Source organism: Cylas formicarius, unplaced genomic scaffold, assembly GCF_029955315.1.
Source record: "Cylas formicarius isolate icCylForm1 unplaced genomic scaffold, icCylForm1.1 PGA_scaffold_3__17_contigs__length_32017465, whole genome shotgun sequence".
NCBI classification, from domain to species: domain Eukaryota; kingdom Metazoa; phylum Arthropoda; class Insecta; order Coleoptera; family Brentidae; genus Cylas; species Cylas formicarius.
The window spans coordinates 21455695-21472740 of record NW_026844326.1 but is presented as its reverse complement, the minus strand read 5'-3'; positions in this window follow the sequence as shown (position 1 = coordinate 21472740).

Sequence of the window (17046 nt, the reverse complement as noted above, 5' to 3'; positions counted from 1 at the left end):
TAGACTAAATTGCTAGTAAGCTAGAATTTCAGAAATATTTTTTATTTATGAAGGTAGGTAAAAACGATACTAGTAAAAATATAAAAACCTTGTAAAAAACGCTGTATGTTCGAGTCATCCAAATAGAAAACTGGAAAAACAAACGCAACATAACAAAGTGAGTTATTAAACCGAATACATTCTGCCGACGTCATGCCGACCAACAATTTCTCGCTAACTTGCTAATGAGACTTAATTATTTTAAGAGAAAGAACTTTTAAACAGGTCGCGTTTATGGAAACTTAAGGATGGTTAATTAAATCTACCAGGAAAGAAAATTACCGCGCCTTTTTTTGCCGTACTTAAAAGTCGTCCGACAAATATTTATGCGGTGTCGTTGCGTCGTCTCGAAGTGCTTTGTAAATATTTTCCAACGGTGATAATATATTTTTTTGTTTCCTTTTAATGGTTTTATTTGTTTTTGAAATGGAAACGTTATTTCTTTATGTTCCTACCATATTGATAACGTTTTAGTGTCTAGGAGCTTCAAAGTTGCGTTTTTTTGATAAATGAAGCACTCATGACCTAACAGAATTGTCTTCCGTGCGGCACCAAAGAGAGATTAGCGTAAACAAATCCTCTTTGAACACATCAAAATGACATTCAATAACCTTTTAAATTTCTTGGTATATAGAGTCTGCCTTATTCTTCATCTTGCTGGCTTTTGCCCGAAATTATGGAAGTTACCTGACGACGGCAATAAAACTTAGATCTTGTAGGTATTAAAAGACAGGGACGGACTCTCAAAGGTTTTGGTAATAATTTTTTTTTGTTTATTTCGGTTGCTATAATCTTATTAAACTACACTCAGAAAAAACAATGACATTAAATATATACAATAAATTAATAGCTAGGAATCAAACTCTAATTCTGTTTCACAGAGTCGTCATTGAGATTAATTATAATAGAAATGACAATGACAATAACAATGTTATTGCGAATATTTTTTTAAAAGTTTTTTTGAAACCAATTTTCAAAAAGTTTGCAATTGTATCCTCATGATAATGCAAGCTGGAAACCTTAATATCCTTTGCAGACAATAACAAGCAGTTTGAGACAACCGTCTTCTGGCTCAGCATGTATTATGGTGATGCATTTTTTTTTATTTCAAGGTGCTTTCGTCTGACAGTATTGAGCGGAATCAACCCATCCTGAATACAATGCGTGTGTATCGAACCATCATCAAGATAAATTATGGATTTGTTGTCTAATATACAACTTTTAATTTATTGTAGGTAATTAAATCTCCAAGTGCGTAATCTGTGTGATTCCGTTACTACTTGCTTGCCTTTTGTCCATTTTGCGAAACGTAAATCCCATTTTACAAACAACTCTATGGAGGATGGCACGGCTTATATTTTTCAGTTTATTCAAGGTAAGAACAACTTCGCTTTGGTAAAGGGAATTTTTTTTTTCTTATTATCTCTTATGTGATCACTATTGTCTGTACGGTGAGTCTGAAACTCACTACGTTTATTAGTTTTCTTCAATTCTCCACTATTATCAACGATATTGGAGTTTTCGTAAGTAGGCAGGTTTTTTTAAAGCTTCTTTTTTAATAAGTCCTCTACTGGTTAAAATTTCATACATATTTTTCACAACCTGTTTTGCATCAAGCGACAAATGATTTCGACGGGACATTGTTATATTCTCGTAAAATAACTTTTTCGGAACGCACAGTGAAAACGATTATCGGACACTGCCACAAAGGGTCAACACTCATGTAATATATTAGTAAGAAAGAAATATACCTGACCCACCCCTGCCTTATCATTCAAGTAAGAATAAGTTTTTTGTTAATCGCTTTACCCAATCAGAATAGGTAATAACATCATTAAAGTTTTACTGAGGAGGATCCGTCCAAAGGCAACACGATGAAGAGTGAGACAGACTATACTTACCCCAAGAGTGTGATGGAATGCACATCTTTGTCTCTCTACCTCTCTGTTCGTTTTCTCATTCAAGAGGGTCGTGACCTTTTTTGGAATGCCTTTATTTCCCATTCTATTGTCTGTTCCATATTTCTTGATCTTCCGCTTGGTGAAATGGAAAGGTCTGTGACTTGTTTGATTTGGTCAGACCATCTCAAAGCTGATCGGCCTCTACTTCTCTTTCCGTGGTTCCTAAATGGATTATTTATAATATGTAGCAATACTTTGTTAGTATGTCACACTACGACAGCAAGAGTAGCGCCTTTCTTGTGTAGTGGATTCATGATCGATGTTGTCCGGTCTTTGAGCCAAATTGTCTTATGAATATCTGTCGTCTTATTATTTTTTAGTTTTTTAATTGTTTCTTTTAATTCGCGTTTAAATATCTCGGGTTCTAGCTTCCTGTTACCGGCTTACTGTTGTGTGCCGTATTTTTGTTCGTCGCAATATAGCTCTTCACAGTGTCCTGTCCATCATCCCGTTATTTGCTATCTGTCAGTTGGCAACATTTCATTTTTATCCTCAATAACCCACGTTTTTCTCTTGAAATCTCTAGCTATTCCTTTAATTTTTTTAAAGAGATCTCCTATTTGTTTCCTCTCTGCAGGCCTTTGTACTTCTTTACACTAACCATTTAGATAGGAGTTTTTATTTTGTCCACAGTTCTTTTGTATAACTCTACTGAGTTGTTGATATTCCTGTCTCTTTCTTAATATTTACTTTCCGCTCTATCATTTCCTAGCAGGTATTTTATTTCTTTGTGACAGTGTTTGCATGTGTGTATTTTTGTTCCGCTGTCTTTGGTATTTTGGATGTTTTGCATGTTCCTGTCGACCAGATCCCAGAATTGTTGATTTTCAGACGGACATATCTTAATTCGTTTGGTCTTAGTTATTTTCTTTCATTGAAGTATTTAATTTAATTTTAAGAAATGTAGATGATGATCCGAGTTACAGTCCGGACCTGAGTATGTCTTCAGAATTGATGATTTCTATCATATAATCTATTTCTGTATCCATCCCCAGGTGATTTCGAAGTATAGGGGCGTCGAATATGAAGATTGAATATGGTATTGGTGATAACCAATTTATTCTATGTACTCTCCAAAACGGCCAATAATGTATTATATGAAAGATGTAAGATGACATTCAGAACTCCAGCCGTAATAGTGATCTCTGGGGATGGAGTGTCCTGCATTACATTTAGCAATTTGTTGTAAAAGCCGTCAACTATTTCTTCATTTGCTGTGGTTTTTAGGGCATATACCTATATAATGTTCAGTTTAACTGCGATAGGATGGTGCCATATTGTTGATCTGTGGCGAGACAATAAAAGTAAGGCAAAAATTTTGCTAATGGTGTTCAGCAGAATAAATGGTGTTTCCTTTTGATGTTACAAAATGAGCGTCACTCTTCCAGTGAGTGTCAGTATGTCCCAATATCCCAATATACTCCCTGACATTTCATTCAGGTTCTCATGGAAAAAATAATGGGATGGTTTGGCGACTTATGGGCAACAGGTAATGAGGCTGGTTTTTCTGTTCTGTTCTGTTCCTTGTTCGCTGATGTAGACTTCACCCGTAACCGTAACGCAAGGGTAAAAACGTTACCGCACAACCGGGTCACACTTGTCGGGAGGTGGGCGCCCCTGCTAAAACTTGCCTAGTGAATTCAGAGAAGGTACTCTGGTTCCCCTTAGACCGGGTTAATGTAATGTATGATTCCGCGTGCAAAAGGCAATGGCAAGTTCGAATATTGATGAGTCAAGTAACTTCCATTGTTAGATTTTCATATTAACATGTACTATCATTGTAAATATTTTTATTTTAATCAATGTTACTTTGGTGCAACTTTAATGTATATCTGACGTGTGAAGGTTCCACTGACTGTATCATCAACACGAATAATTAATTTTATTCCGTTAGATTAATAATAATCAATAGTAAGTGAGATATCTTGTTAGATTCCATGGTTTTTGCTGGTACATGCATCAATATATAAAAAAACATAAATGCGTTTTAATTGTTATTACATCGCGTTTTTGTTATCTACATAGCGTACCGGTCGCGTAGAAAAACTGGAACACTAAACTCCAAAAAAAGTATTAATGAACCCATTTCAATGCTAATCATCGTTTTTATTAATCGATTAGATTGTTTTATTCAATTCGTCCGTCGCTAAAAGTTAAACGATGCAAATTTTACACGCCACAGAAAAATGTTTGCATATTTAAGAATAGCATTAAGAACGGCGCGTGCATTTTATAACGTTATATATCGCGTCTAGCGCCAACCTTTTTTTTTCTCCATTGATTGAATAACCTTAGTGATTCTGGGCGTTACTGGGTGGATATATCGATCGGATATACCTTTATGCGAGATTTTATTTAGCGCGAGACGGGTCGAAATAAAGGTTTTTTATTTCTTGGTCATAATCTTTAATATTCGGCAGATAAATCTAATAAGATATTGAATATATAATTTTTCCATGTTTCTATCTATTTGTACTTGACATTCCTTGAAATGATATAAAATCTGAAATACAATCGCATTACCCGTATACGAAGTATATATTTTAAAATTATTTACCTATTGGCTGAAACATTAATTTAAATGAACATATTTAGGTAAATACTTTTGTATTTTAAGTCTTTCCTTGAAAACAAGCATTTTGCTATTTTCTTATACAAAATATTGTGTGATATATCGTCAAATGAAGTAAGCAAACAACAAAAACATTTAATTAAATATTAGGAAAAGCTAATCAGTAATTTGTTTATACGTAATAATACTGTAAAATTCGCCTCCCATTTCTGCCATCCAGTTTCCGAACTCTGCTAGAACAAGACACTCTTATAGTTTGGCACGTAAATGGTAGTAGCACAACCTGTTGAGATTGTGCCGGCAGAGAAGTTTGAATTCACCGCCTAATGTAGTCGGTAATGTCTTTTGAAAGGAGGCAAAATGTCAAAAGTAAACACTCTGTGGTATAGTGGCCGAATTAAATCGACTTCGGGTACTGATTTGTAGATAAAGCATAACATTTTGATTTCCATTAAACAAGCAAAGCAATTTTATTTCAAGTTTTAGTACGTCACGGGAATATAGTGAAAAGAAAACATTTCCAAATGTTTTCCAAATTCACTAAACAGATTACCTAACTTAATCCCGTAAATGTTCTAGTGGTGTTGCTTGAAAGTGCTCTGTATTATATGTTGGCAAGAACAGTCCCAGTTGGAACTATTATATGAATGGAAATATTTGTATCTAGGTTTAATATTAACTAATAATCTTCCGTGGTCTGTACATGTATCAAATATTGCCAAGAAAGCAAATTCTGTTTTATTTTTGTTAAAAAAGTCTTTTAAAAATTTTAGTCTCGCAGGAACCCATGGCTGTTACGCTACGTGGTCACTTCAACTGGGAAATATACCTTACGTCGACCGTCTCAAAATACTTAATCTGCCAATATTAAGTCAGCGTCGGCTGCAGGGGATCCTATCCAAATTCAAGACCAATTTCCATCTAACCTGTCTTCTAGGTCGTCATGCATTTAAGAAAAGAAAATAACAATTTAAGGCACCACATCGCCTGCATTTTATAAGTAACAGAATATTTTATCACTGGAAGAGCTCTCCTGAAGATGTATGTAGACAGCATTCTGCTTAACAGCAATAACTAAATGCTTATATCATTATGCCACTAGCAGTGTGCGTAATGTGTGCTTCTCTGCACAATATCCTTTGTAATGATAATAAAAAAAAAAGATTATTTGAGATCATGAAAAGGTATGCAAGAAAATTGATTTTCAATATGTATTTAAAAACGACCTTGTTGGCAAGGATACCATTCGTATGAACCCTCTAGGTTCACAAGAAGTTTTTAGACCTGTCTGCTTATTAATCCAACGTGGTCAATCCAAATTTTGGATTCTATTTAAATAATTGTTTAGTTATTTTAACAATAATACTAATTAATAAATTATCATTATCAGTTTTTTTAATTTTTAAGTCCTGTATAATCTATAAGAATAAGTAGAATGTTATAGAATACTAAATTCTTCTTCTTCTTCTATACTAGGCACTTCTGTCTATTTTACTTCAATGTAATTTTTATCACAAGTTGTCGCTACATCTTTTTCGTGGGTGTCCTTTTCTCCTCCGACCGGCAGACGATTAATCTCTTGCTATCCTCACTATCCGTTGTTCGGAGATTCTATCTATATATTGATTCTATTCTTGCTTTCTAATTCTTGTCCAGGTGTTAATGTTTTCAATTCGACATATGTGTCTTATGTTTTTATTTGTTCCTCTTTCCCAGAGTATTTTCCCTGCAATTTTCCTTAATGTTTTCATTTTATTTGTTTCCAGGCATTTCTGAGCCTTAGATCTTTCAGCGGAATATGTCATAACTGGTCGAATTACAGATTTATATATGCAAGCTTTTGTTTCGGTTCTTAAGTATTTATTCTATTGGCTTTTGTAGTTTGTTCTCTTATTTCATCCTCTAAGTTATTATCATATGATAATCTAATTCCTAAATATTTTATGTTCATTACCTGCTCTATAATTTGGTTATTAAGTTCCAGTTTACATCTAATTGGTTCTTTAGAGATTACTAGTGATTTAGTTTTTTTGGCCAATATTTTCATGTTAAATTCCTTTGCATTTATATTAAACTGATGTAGTAATCTTTCAAATCATCTTCCAGCTACCAATACAGTATCGTCGGCGTAACACAACACTTGTATTTCTTTATTGCCCTTTTTTTGTTTTTATTTCTCTAATTATTTCGTCTAATGTAATTTTAAATAATAAGGGGCTTAGTGAGTCTAATACCTGCAGTTACATCTATGGGGTCAGTTAGCTCTGAATGGTGGGTTATTTAGTTGGTAATAATTTTTGTTGTCAGTTTCAAAGTCATGCATAGGAGGTTAATTCCTCGATAGTTATTTGCATCAGTTTTCTCCCCCTTTTTAAAAAGTGGTGTCATTATGCTTATCCTCCAGTCTTCCGCTATTTATATGAACTTGTATTATTATAAACGCTGTTAGTTCTCTAATTAGCTTGGGACCTCCCTACTTTAATAATTCATTCCCATTCAAATTCGAATCGTCTTATAAATAAATTTGGAGACACTCATGTTATGAAATTAATAATTCTTGCTGTGCTTGACAAGGGTGCAAAATAAATTGGGGTGGTTTGTGTGGGTCAGTAGTTTGTGCAAAAATGAAGATTGTACTTTTTGTAGACCCCTAACCATTTTCAATCGCAACATTTAACAATAAACCTAAGATAAGGATCTAATAAAAATATACCTGCAGTACGACTCGACTGAACCCTTTCTTTGCAACAAAAAAACAAGTTTGATATCTCTGATATCGGATAATAGAAACCGATTTCCGCGTCCTTTCTGACCTATTTGACAAACCCGGGCATCTTTATTAAGTCGGTTAGTTAAAACGTATTCTTGGTAACATACTTCGGCGTGCTGCAACAAATCACATTCTCACACGCATGTCGGTGATTATTATCCCATTACGCTTAATTGCGTGTCGTATTTGTTTTAAATGAAATTGGTCGCGTCAAAAAACGCGGGAGTTGCGACAAATAATTTTGTAAGAGCTTAGACGTGTGTGCGTGGATCTTGTATGCCGTAGTCGAGACAGTATTTGATTAGGCTAATTAGGTGAAATAACGTAGGATGCGGACAGCAAGTTAATGTGGGACTTTGACGCAGGGAGAGAGGGAAAGAGAGAGGCATACGATTTCCTCTCAGGGAACTTTTGTCGAACGCTAATAGGGAACTTAAGCATTTTTTTTTATTTCTTTAATACATTTATTTATGTATAGAAATAACGTATAACAAATATCCAAACCCAATATTGAAGTTGCAATAAATAATTCAAGTTGTGACACCCGACTAATTCTTTTAAACGCGCGGGAATGATCGTGACGTCATACCGCTGCTTTTCGATGGATACGGCGTCATGTTATAGTGTTATTCTCTGGTTATAGGCCGTGAATCATATTATTTTGAGCTCGTATAAAGTATGTTTGTATTTAATCTACGTCAGTTTGTATATGTGCTTAGTGTGCTTTACACGATAATAATGGAAGCAACACAAAAACAATATTACAAATCGTGGCATCGTGTTTGAGTACAACCCGTAAAACGCCAGATAAACTTTTTATTCGTGGTGTCACTTTAGCCTTAAGGTATCAATGCTAATATACTTTAAAATTACCATTTAAATTTCCACTAGTTAAAAAAAAAAATCCTGTGCGTTTGTTTTTGTTGAATAATTTAAGTTTAATTTGATATGCAATTTTAATTTTAAAAACTAGAAAACTTTAAGCTGATTACAATATTATATTGGTTGAGAACTATTGGTTAAATTTTCTGTGGACATATCTTTTAGTTTTAACACCGCGAACCTAAGCAAAAGAAAAATTTTGGTGTTTTGAATGTAAGATGTCACCATAGACATATCCACCAAAGGTAAATTTAGCTTTTCAATAATCTGCTTTTTGATACTAAACACTAGATAACAAAAGCCATTGACGTCATAACCGGTCACAGCCAATGACAGCGCTTTTCAAAGAGGATTTAAATTTTAGAATTTTTAATTGCTTATATTTGTTACATAGAACTACGAAATTTTTTTTGTGTGAATTGTGGTTCTTTTAATAGTATAAACTTACTTTTATAGGCACTATTTTTCAAATTAAAATTTTGTTCAAGTTCCCTATCGAGTTAAGAGTTAGTGATGAAGAAGTAGATAAATAAATTTGGTTAGTTTTAGAAAGTTTTTTTTTATTAAGCAAATTCGCAGGTTAAAGTTTTGACCAATTTTTAATTAAAATTTTGCTGATCTGTAATGTGTTTTGAAGAACTAGGAAAGGCAAATGACGTTTTATTTGAATTAGTAACGGTTTTTGAGAAACTAAGAAAATTAGTTTCGGTTGGTTCAATTACTGGAATATTGAATATTGAATAGGATTTTGAGAAGCAATTTGCTGGAATTACTAGAATTTCGATTTTAAGCATTCTTCGAACTTAAAAGCATATAATGTATTATATAATAACGGCCAACAGTTGAAGTTTTAGTTGAATTAGCACCGGTTTTTGGGGAACCAAAAGATTAGTGGAATAAGAAGGATTTAATTTCACCCTTTCAAAGACTTTAGAAGTTCAAGTGCCTTAGCATAAACCAAATTATGGATAAGGCTCAAAAGAGACTGCTCGCGCAACTTTTCATGGATTGAAAAAAATTGTTGAAAGAATATTAAGTAGACCTAAGAATTCGAATTCTGCAATTTTCAATACGTTTAAATGGCTGTAAGGGCTGGATGTACAATGTAATAAAACTACAACTTCTAATATGGGAGATTCAGAATATCTGCTCTTACAAAACATTAACGAAAAAAAATGAATGAATACTTGCAAATCTTTGCTAAAAGATAGAACTAGAACTAGAAGAACTGTTTGTGTAATTTGAAATGTTGGAGAACAAGTTTTTCACAAATTATATAACTAAATTGAATTTTTGGACTGCAGCATTTATTCCTCACCTTCTTGGGACACCCCATGTAATATTGATTCAGCTGCTCGACACGGTATCACCTTTCATGTAAGAAAATGCATTCTCGTTTCTCATCGAACGTATAATTATCGAAGAAAAATTCATATGCGTATCGCTAATTATACGTTTTTTCCTGTGCGTGCCTTTTTCCACGCAATTCCCAGGACGCAATTCGTTCAGAATTTTCTGGGACAAAAAGCCAACGTGCGTATGAGGAAATTCGAAAGGAGGAACATCGGCAACCGTGGGAACCGACGCACGCTCCATTCTTTTAATTTCCTGGGACCGGTAAATTCGTAAAATTTTAAATTTTTCTTTCGTTCGGGCGTCACCTAAGGTTTCCTTGAAGTTTCCGGGTAATTTTCCAGACGAACGACCGTGTCGATCGCATCGATACGATTCGGCATTGTTGCCGCAATACTACAACGCGAAACGTCTAGTTAGATACGCAGCATCTGTTGCACTAGACTGGCCTGTCATTACTTTAGGTATATCCGTTAATGACATGTCATTACGTAAGGAATCTAATTGGTTTTCAGTTCTTTTCCAGCGACCGTAATACCACTGGCGCGAAATCCAATACTAGAAGTTGTGATTATACAGTCAACATACGTTCAATTAGAAATCCAACAACCGATTGGCCTGACTCGGTTTGTCCGTAATTCTAAATAACTAGTTCTCAACTAGGGAAAATAAAGCAATTCCACTCATCAATTATTAAGAAGATAAAATATTAGTCCGCTTTAATGAAGTTTGTCTTTGGGTTTTTAATCTGCCGTTAGCGAACCTTTTTTCTGTTTTGACATGCCTATTGTACTTTTGGACGTATGTGATTTACCTGCTCACTTGGGTGTTGCAACATATAAATTATGTTTGGAGACTCTAGATAACCCCTGAAGATCTTATATTGTTTGGGTGGATATTAATTCTTTGATAATATATTTCTAAACTTTATTTTGAAAAAATTGAGCTTCCTACTGGCGGATGGTGGCGTTCTTTTAAAAGAGGCAATAAGGAGTATTTTTTTATCGAATTATTGGTTCATCTCCAAGAACGGAATTGCTGTTCGGTTAGTTAGTTAATTAGACGATGAAGTCGATATTTATTTGCCAATTATATCCAATGGCCGATGACAACGAACCTAAATATTTGAAAATATGGGAGGGGAGTCGACTGTTGCAACCAGAATGTGAGCCAGCGCAGTATAAAAGTTAAGTGAAGAAAATATATTATTTTATTGCATTTGGTTTTGAGTCCGCAAATTAGGCCACCTAACATACAGAGAAGAATTCCAAATTGAATATTAGAAACAGCTGAAAGCAGGCAGTCGTAAAAGGGCATCATAAATAAACCTCTTTTACACTGGAAATCCCTAAAATTGTTAATTGTGTACCAAAGTTAAGTAAATTTATGCAAAACAGTCGAAAGAAAGTCCATTACACGATACATGCATTTATAGAATAGAAACACCCTTGCCTGCTTAACTATGGGTCAAGTATTCAAAAGCCACAGCTTCTCAGTGGAAATAATGAAAAGACTCCTACAGTTTATGTGTACCATGTCCAAACTCCATGCCTTTGAATGTACAGGAGAATCTTGAAGATACCGTGGACCCAGAAGGTTGATAATGAAGAAGTGTTACGGAGAATGAAAATCTCCATGGAAATAATCAACATCGTCAAATGCCGCAAAATTCCGTACCTAGGTCACATCATGAGGAACAAAGGAAGATATGCATTACTCCTGTGTATACTCACAGGGAAATATTCCAATAAGAAGAGCGCCAGGACGACTATCTTGGCAGTGGACAAAATTATCATAGCCAGAATGATCGCCAGCGTTTGTAGTGGACAGGCACCCTAAGAAGAAGAACGCCGTTGCCAAACTTGGCCGAAATAAGGACTAAATTATGGCTGATTTATGTGATCCATAAGCTTGTGAGTCCTATTTCCGGGTTTGCGGTTTCAGAGATATTTGATATTTGCTGCAAAAAATCCACATCGAAAAATATCACCAACTTGTTATTATTCGGAATCCTTAATATCGGTAATATCTTTTTTTTAAAGAAAGGACCTGTTTATCAAATATAGTTAGTTGTTTTGATAATAACTATCAATACAGTTAGAACCTTAAACTTCTATGTCTAGCGTCAGTTTTCTAAAACGTTGATGTGGCCCCCGGATCTTTCGCAACCACACCGGAACAACTCCATTGGTTATTGCCTCTTCGATCGGCCAGATTAACACGTTTTCACTCATGCGCGCTAAAAGGCGTCATTAAATGCCCGCCTTTATTGCAGACACATCGAAATTGCGTCAAATTAATTCATCTTGAACCCATTTTCAACCCGTTATCGTTTCATAACGCACATTCCAGACATCAATTAGACAAAAAAATATCGTATAAATCCGCCTTAATATTCCGCCGGAGTAGCCAATTATTTCGCGCAAGATAAATCGGTTTCAAAATAATATAATTGGCCGTAATTGATCGATTTTATGCCAGTACTACCGTTTTGCCGATTACTGGCATCGGTTTCTCCTCTCTCGTCGCGGACTCTTTTTTGTGGAACTTTTTCGTCGAGCCGGTAAGAGGAGATCGGAGATAGCGGAGACATTATTTGTCATTGCGATTGTTCGCCGTGAGTAATTTATCGACAGCAGGAAGCTTTTACGTATGATACGGAGTATGCGCCGCGAACTGCGAGAAAATGCACTCGTTTTGTTTCAGCAGAGAGGAAGTGAGATCGCGTTCTCACAACCCGACTCGTTCCAGCCTGCTGACGAATTTATATCTAATGGCGTTTTTATTTATTTCGAAATTTACCTTTATAAATTTCAATGAACATATACGTGAGAGCCACATACTTCCATCAGAGCCAACCAATATCGAAAGAAGTAATGAATATTGTTTTACACTCCTGTTGAACTCCAATATTCTCTGCTGAAGACAATAAAAAAATAACCGTTGATCAAACATGGTAATTAATTTCAACGGGAAACTGATTTAAATGTAGCCCAAGAGGTCAACCAATTTATTTATTTACAAGCAAAATAACATATTCTGGAAGTTTAGAAAGAAAATCTACATTGTGAGGATCAACCTGCCTATGTAGGAATAAACTCAATACTAAGAGTAAAGTGAAAAATGTGACCTGTAAATGAGAGCACTAGGAATGATAGGATAGATAGGGTAGAAAAGAAGACTTTATACAAAATGGTCTACCGAAATCCCCTTTTAACGCTTGCAGGAACTGCCAAAATGATGCGAGGATCTTCAGGAAAGGTTTTATTAGACGTATTGGCAACTTATATCACAGTATATTATCAAAGAAAGAAGAAGAAGAAGTACTAATATTAAAAAAGAAATTTTAATTTTCTTTAAATAAAGTCAAATACTAAGTCCGCAACTCTAAAAGCAAAGTGAAGAACGTGAACTAGAAATGCTGAAATGATATAGTGTGGTGGATGCAAGGCAGAAGAAGATTTTGGAATAAACATGTGGACCGAAACCCACTTCTCTCGTTAAAAATAACATAATCCATTAAGAAATACTATGAAAACGATGTGATGCTGAGACTATTGGGCCTCCTCTTCAGGATCTTCAAGTTTTATTGAACTACACTGGTAATTGGCGACCTATGTTGCCTAAGTAAAGGACATACTTCGAAAGTTATGCATATTTTAAGTAGGTAGAAATGAGAATCATTCAATGATAAAATATCAGATGTAGAAACATGATTCATGAAGGCAAAGAATACGAGTATCTATCTGAGTTTGTGGTACCTTCTCTTTAGAATTTTTAAAAGAGTTTTAATACTTATTTTTACTTAGGTTATTTCAAATCTCGCGAAGATATTCTACCGATGAAAGATCTGATATTGGACCTCCCATCATAAACCCAAAACTATAAGAGCAATCAACACATCCACAAATAGGAAAGCGATTGGATCAGATCGTATGCCTGTTGAGTTGCTCGAGATATTGGCCGACAAAAGTATTACGGTTCTTCGACTAAAAAAGAACAATGCAACAAAATGTGAGGACCAAAGATTACTCAGCCTCAAGAGTCCCATACAGAATATATTCCTTATTCCAGAAAACTTGGATTCAGACGGGGGTTAAGCGTGCGAGAAGCATTAGTTGCGAGTGAAATACTAATCCAGAACTGCAAAGATCAAAGAAAGGACATAATGATGTGCTTAGTCGATTAGGAAAAAGCGTTTCGACGCAATCGAAAATCGAAATTGAAAGATAGACCAAAAAGATATCAGTTGCATTCAAAACTTAGACTGAAATCAATTGGTAACGACTTCACAGAAGCAAAACCAATCCGTAGAGGGGTGAGGCAAGGGCGTGTTCTGTCTTAAGGCGAATGGTGTGTCACTCAACAATATACGTTATGAGCACGATACCTGCAGATATAACGAAGATTTGTACAGTATGTTCAGGATCGACGGTGAAGAACATGGGTATGAACAACAAGACAATATGATAATTACTCGACAAGAATTTTAAAATGTAAGACAGTCAATGAATGATAAGAGTTAGTAAATTTAGACATTTAGGCACGTGCCTGTGTGAAAACTGGGAATAGCTAAGGATAAGATTTATCAAATATTACATCTGGCCTGTATTACTGTATGATATGGAGAGATGAATACTAAAGGTGAGCAATATCATCAAGATTGAAGCATTCGAAATGTGGTTCTATATACTAAGATACCATGAACTCCAACAAAAATAAACAATAAAGACCGCAAATTTCTATTAACAAACAAACGTCGCAAAACAGCATATCTAGGTCACGTGATATCAATTCCTGCAGATCGAGGGAAAGAAAGGAGTCAGCAGGAAGAGGATTTTATGGCTTCCCAATGTCAGACAGTGAGGCGAATAGAAGATATCGAATATGGTATAAAGAACAGTGGACAAATGTCATCGCGAACATCCATTAGTGGATATCCAGCAGAAGAAAATGTTCTAAATGTTTATTAGGGTCTTGTCGAGTGTCTTTTGGATATCGCAAATCAAACTGTCTCCACTATACTTCAAAAATCTTGCAGTGGTTTGTTATTCATCACTTTTTCTGAAAGACCTTCGAATATTTCCTGTAATCACACACACGTACAGAAATGTCGCCTAATATTTATTCCGTGATCAATATTCAAACAAAGAACGTTTTCTATATATTATTATTATAAACAATTTCGAGCGGAATAATAACTAGTTTCATTTTTTATTGTTTAAAGTTCAAACGTCGCTCTGGTTTACCAGGCAAGGTCGCCGGCAACCGATAAGTAACAATAATATTATAAATTAGCATCAAAAAGTGCAATTGCAAAAATTAATTGCTTCAATATGCAGTTTTTTTTTTCGCTGCCGAGGTACAGACTTGCGTGGGAAAAATACAGCTAACAATACACAGATAAACTGGTTTTCCAAGTTAATCCTTATTTTACCTAACGATCCAAAAAACGCATAAATTAAACAACAGTTTTTTTCCCGCAGACTTGTCTTATAAACATTTATGTGTCAACCAAACAAAGCGATATATTAGAATTATAAAAAAAAATTATAATTGGAATGAAAATCAAATATAAAAAAAAAACAAGATTCCGTTATCCATCTAAAGATAAAAGCGTCATAAAAACTTACTTAATCAGCTAGAATTTGTTTAAAATGTGCAGGTTGTCAAAGAATATCGGGGACTTATTTCTTGACTAATAAAATTCGATTTGTTGAACTAAATCTAAAAAATATATATTCTTTTTCTATTAATGCATATTTCGACAATGGGACGGCGTGAAGGTGGGAGAGGAAAAGGAAAATATAACTTTCTTAGAACAAAATTGAAATTAAATTAAATTTAACCATTTAACGTATACAATGGGTTCTTAAGGGTAAATTTTAGAAATGAATCCACAATGCCCGGAAGCTACCAATATTAATTTATCAGAGGTGAACCAATAAACATGTTAAAATATTTCAAACTACCACTATCACTGAAATTTAAAATAAAACACCTTCTTTTTTTGTGGATTTTTAAGTTCTTCATAAAAAAACTTGATAATTTTATAACTACTACTTCATGTCTATTCTTACTCGTTTTTGACGAAGAAAAGCAACTGAAAATAGGAAATGTTCGAAGCGCGAGAAAAAGAACTATTAAAGAACATAAAAGCTACTTGATACTATTTGAGAAACTTTATAAAGGAAATAAAGATTTCCAAAATTTAAAAATTTCAATGTTGGTAGTAGCTTGAGACAACCTGTAAAAAATAGAAGTGAAGTTCGAAGAAGCCATTTTGTCATAATGTCATAAAGTTTGAATAATAAAATCAAGGAATTTGGTTTTCCTAGAATATGCTTTAGTCCACCTCTGCTAATTCAATTTTTGTAGCTTCAGGGCATCTAGATTCGGGTGGATAAAAAAAAAGCTATTTTTTTTTTTGGATCTGATGCCCAAAAACTGGTTGCTAGTTACCTGTATGTATGAACTTTATATTAATGGGAAGATTCATTACAGTTTTGCATTTTCGATTTGGTCTCATATATAAATAATCATATCTTATAACCAACAGATCGTTAAGCCAATTTTATTAATAATTTTTATGGCAAATTGAACGCTTTACAAAAACGGCACCTTACACTTTTTCGATAAATCGATCCATTTCAATGATATTCGAGGTCAAAGATTGAAGAATTTAAAGAAAAATAACTTTTTGTTCTGAATTTTGTTATCGACTGAAAAATAATTATCGTGAAATGTTTTCAATTATTCTTATAGGAAATTTAATGCTCTACAAAAAAGGTCTCTTGTGGTTTATTGATTATTCGAACCATTTATAACTGCATTTGCATTGGAATCCTAATGCTACTTATATTCATATTTTTTAATAAATATTTTCAATTTTTTCATTGAATTAGTAAATTTTGAGATTATTTATTATCTACATTAGAAAAAAAAGTTCTTTATCCAAGAAATATCAATAAATGCATTAATAGGAAAAGAATTCTTTTCCACCATCTAAAATTTTATACCCTAATACAGTATTAATGGGAGAGTATACAATTTTAGATTTAATTCTACAAATCGACTTTTATTACAGTCAGTAAATCGTCCTCGATGTTCTTTGACCACTTGCAGCAAGTATTGAAACTGTTCTTCGTTTTTCGTCAAACACTGATTATATTCAGAAACCAGATCTATTCCACGCTCTGCTGCGTCATTTACAACCCTCATTTGTTTGAAATACTCTTCATTTTCCTTATAACTGTCATCTGAAGCCCGCAATGCAATGTAAACATCAAAAAATGAAATGGTAGGTCAAAGACTTTGAACAAATTCAATTGATTTTTGAGGAACGGAGACACTCAAATTCTTTTGATGTTCTTTTGATCTAACTCAAATTTTTTAACCCTAGAATTTATACCACCTCTAGTTTTTACAGCTTCGACTACCTTCTTTTTTATATCGCGTTTAACAGTATC